Source organism: Chelonia mydas, chromosome 10, assembly GCF_015237465.2.
Source record: "Chelonia mydas isolate rCheMyd1 chromosome 10, rCheMyd1.pri.v2, whole genome shotgun sequence".
Taxonomy (NCBI): domain Eukaryota; kingdom Metazoa; phylum Chordata; order Testudines; family Cheloniidae; genus Chelonia; species Chelonia mydas.
Genome location: NC_051250.2, coordinates 21,536,550 through 21,541,124, shown reverse-complemented (window position 1 = coordinate 21,541,124; position 4,575 = coordinate 21,536,550). Strand labels below are relative to the sequence as shown.

The 4,575-nt window shown below is 37.5% G+C and overlaps 1 long non-coding RNA gene across 1 annotated transcript; it reads right to left on the bottom strand.

Annotated features, from left to right (window-relative positions):
* Positions 1-286: 286 nt before the first annotated feature.
* Positions 287-4,125, bottom strand: LOC122462039. Its single transcript, XR_006284365.1, has 3 exons — positions 4,023-4,125; positions 3,343-3,399; positions 287-635 (listed from the first exon to the last, which is right to left on the bottom strand). It is a non-coding gene; the product is annotated as an uncharacterized LOC122462039 (long non-coding RNA).
* Positions 4,126-4,575: the final 450 nt, after the last annotated feature.

Genomic DNA, 4,575 nt, shown 5'->3' with positions numbered 1-4,575 from the left:
AGTGTCATTGTTCTCAGAGCAATGACTGAATCTTTCCTGTGGATGATTCAGCTGCGTATTTAATAAATCTAAAACCTTTTCAGGTGTGACTTCAAGTTCTGGAGGTGTAGGAATGGCACTTTTTTCCACAAAGTGTAACAGGGTTTTTTGAAAAAAGACATAGAAACTGTTTGGTCATTGTTATAAATTACCCCTCAATTATCTCTTAGAAAATTGAAAAGATGATTTCCACTTCATCCCCCAGGTTATCTAGTTGTGATCTTTATTAGGGTCTGATAAGATTTTCATATACTGAGAAATAGCTTCACATAAGCCTTCAATAAATATGAAGGTTGCTTGGGTACTTTTGTACTGCTACAAATTCAGGCATGTTTCTTCCAAGCTGAAATATTTGGAGCCTTCAAAATTCCTTTATTCAAAGAAGGGGGAGGCGGGAGAGCAAAGTAAAATATTCAGGCCAACCATCTGTGCACCTTGAATTATCTTCCTCTTCCAGTATCTTCAGTAAAAGTAGGGTCTCCATGTCTTCTGCAGGACAGGCTTCCTTTGAGCCTTTCTCCCCCAAGGCTTAATGTTGCATTTAATTTCCTTTGGCCCAGTTCTAGATGAGACTCCATTTTAATACCACAGTTATTCTGTAGGGATTGTAACATGGGGTTCCTGCAGAGCAAGCATAGATTGTGTCGTCTTGTTCTAGACATCAAGTAGTGTTTTTCTATCGCTCCCAATCCTTACCAGCCTACATCTGTTAGTAACTCCTTTGTATTCTTTTAACAGTAGATCTCATAGTGCTTTAAAAATAAGGTAAGTATCATTATCCCCATTTTACAAAGGGGGAAACTGATGCATTGCTGGGAGGCACTCAGATGATACAATGAGGGGGGAGTATAAGAAACTAGATAGAATAGAATGGAAGTGTAGCCCCAAATTAATTCTGTGTCACTCAAATAATACAGAGAGCCAACTGACCAACTCTCAAATTGTACTTAAGCTAGCTTATCATATAGCTGGTAGGACTGGTATATTCTCAATGCTAAAAATTTTAGCAACTTGATACCATTACTAGCTATGGGACTAGAACAGTTAGAGCCATAAAGATGAAGTGAAAACGGTAGAATATCCCTTTAGCTTTTACATATATTTCCTATAACTTTTTTCCCTTTCATACTTCAGATTGCTTTCCTGTTTACCTCTGGTACTGTTTTGACTCTCTAAAGATTTTTATGATAAATTCATGACAGTAGGAAAAATGTGTTTATAACATCTATTTTAATTGAAACAGTGGGGAATTAGGATGAAAAATGTGGGACTTGTTCCACTTGCTGTGAGGTGATGAGTCAAGACCAATTCTCTTTTATAATGCTTCTAAGAATCAACATCTGTGTCCTTGTGACATACTGGTCATCCACAGCAGAAAAAGAGAACCAGTTCAGAAAATTTAACAGTCATTAAATGCTGTCAACCTTTGCCCATTTCTATAGCTGAACTCTAAACAAACATTTTCCACAGTACAGAAACACTTTTGTTTTTTTCTTCTTTTTGTTTCCAGCCAGGACTGGATCAGAAATGCTAAAATAACAAGAAAAACTGCATCCTCTTGGTGTCTTGTGCAGGAGATGAAGCAGAAGCCCTAGAGATCTTAACTAAGATTAAGCTCCTAAATTCATTTTAAAGAACCTAAATAAGGTGTCTGATTTTCAAAGATGCAGAGTACCTAGTATCTCCCATTGATGTTCGTGAGAGCCACTGGATGTTTAAAAATCAGACCACTTATTTAGGTGCCTGTAACAGGGCAGGCTACTCTCTCACCCTGGGGTCCCAAACAGTCTCTGATGCCTCTTGATGGTGAACAGCTCCATTAATTTTTATTTATATTATCACCATCACAACTGCCATGCCGCACTTCTGCCTATGATGTCCTTCAGTCCTCAGCCCTTTCTCCAGGGAGAGGGAACGGTAGCAATCTCACCAAACAGATCTTGCTTCCCCTAGGCTCTACTAGTCCTCTCTCCTTTTATACTTCCTGCGCTTTTTAACTACCTTCCCGTCAGTTGGGCTAATTAGCTCCTTAACTCATCAGCCCACAATCTGATTATGAGTATTCCTTCAATCCTCAATCAGGGCTTCTCGGAGGGGACTAGTCAGTGCCTAAGGGTATGTCTACACTGCAATAAAACACCTGCAGCTGACTTGTGTCAGCTGACTTGGGCGTGGGCTGCAGGGCTATACAGTTGCAGCATAGACATTTGGGCTTGGACTGGAACCTGAGTCCTGAGAGCCTGCAAGGAAGGAGGGTCCCAGAACTCAAGCTCCAGCCTGAACCCAAATATCTACACTAACTTTATAGTCCTGCAGCTCAAGCCCTGCAAGTCTAAGTCAGCTGACATGGGTCCTCTGCAAGTGTGTTATTGCAGTGTAGACGTACTCCAAGTGACCAGAGTTTTGGTTCAGCTGCTGGCTCTTAGCACTGTGTCACAGCGCTTAAATATTTTTAAGAGACTAACTTTTTAGATACCCTTTTTTTAAAAAAAAAAATCTTGGCCTTCAAAGGAAAAGCTTGTTCTCATGAGATTTTCAATTCAGGTTATAGTTAAGAATTTCCAGAGGGAATTTTTAGAAATTCTCAGTTTTGGCCTAATTTTGCTTCCACTGAAGTCAGAGACTTTTAGGATCAGCTTCACTGGGAGTAGAGAGAGGCCAATGCTGAAGACTTTTGAAAATCCTAATTTTGAATAGTTCAGATAAGCATAAAGGCATCAGATGTTTATCTGAACAAAAATGAAACTCTGAACCATTTGAGGTTCAACTATCATTAATCCTTGAGGCCTGAGATCTTGAGCTCATTTCTGAACTTGGGTCTTCTTGCTGGTAGCACAACAGACTGGTATATTCAATATTTGTTATTTTATTTTAAACACTAGTTAAATGTTGCAGGTAACTAGGAACTACTAACTTACTGAAATAATGGGCTTGCCTTTGCTTCAGTACTATTTATCGTCAGTAAAAATGCTTTATTTTGTTGTAGCTAGGAGAGCCCTTGAAGCAAATTAATGTACAGGAGGCAGAGCTCAGACGTGTAAATTAAGTTAAAATTGCTATGTGATTACTTAGTTTTATATAAGAAGGAGAAAATGTTTTCATAATTATCAATGCAGCACTGTTTACAGGAGGAATAGAATAGAAAGAATGAGCACAATTTGAAGCGTCTGAAGAATGTTCTGATTACTAAGCAAATACACATCATACCAGCCAGCACAAATGAATTATGGATGACAATTCCACAGATGCAAAAGGGAGAATAGAGAAATAAATAAAAAGAATCTACAACTGGTCAGCTTTTACCTAGGAAGGATGTTAGGTCTCTCTGTATGTCTTCTCTGAGGAACTCAAACATGTTATCTGAAATATATAATATTCATTAGTATATATCGGAGGGAGGGCATGATATTAGCAGATTTTCTCCTTGTCTTTGTCTGAATATAATTGTTCAAAGTGACTTCCTGCTTTCAAAATAAAACTGCATTTTACTCTTTCCCTTGTTCTTGTTACAGATATATAGGTATCAGAGTACTTGCTGTATACGTTTTGTATACAGGTGTTCAGGCCCAAACATTTATGGAACTTAAAATAAACACAACAAACATTTAAGGTATCTGATGTAAAAGGGAATTAGAACATGCCAAATGACTAACACAAGCCCAAGTAAATCCTAGAGGAGCAAAAACACTTCCCGACCATTGCTCTTCAACTTCCACTACAATAGATGCAAATAAATTTGATGGAATGTACAAACAATATCAAACTAAAAATAAATTCTAGGTTGTCCCAGAAGAATACTGAAAATGAATGAAACTATCAAATAAAGTGGTATTTCAAAACCCAACACACACTGTGTAAGACTCGGTTTTCTTAAAGAAATATCTAAACTGGATGTTTCTTTAGGAAAACCAAGGTTTTGATTCTCCTCTTACTTAAATCAGTATAAATCAAGAGTAACTTTTCTGAAGTTAGTGAAGCTATACCTGGGTAATAAATATTGTGAGAGAAGACTCTAAGACTTCTTTTTTGGCTGAGAAGCTCACTTTCCCTGCAAGCTCTGAATGAGAGAGCTGGAATCTTCTTTACTATATAATTGAAAGAATTATAGAAATTAGGGAGGGAAAAGCTCATATGCTATCTAGCCTCTCACCTTTCTAAAGCAATATATATATATCCCAATGATTAGTCTAGTCTTTTTTTTTTCTTTATTAGTCCAAGCCACAAGGCTTTCAGCTGGGAGGCTATTTCTGTTAGGAAATTTACTCTGACAGTTTAAATGCTTTACTTAATTTCATCCCATTAGACCTAGTTATATCTATTGTACTATTTTAAACACCTCTTCTCCTTTGTAGAACAAACAAAACGTAAACATTTGAAGTTAAATATTTGTAAAGGAAAGCAGGAATATTGCTCAGAAATGTGAAAGATGGGCTGAGCATATTAAAGTCTCCTGCAATGCTGAGACAACTATTTCTGTCAATAACTCACCTTCTTCATGTGTATTGACCAAATGTGAAAAGTGCAGGGAGTGGGGGG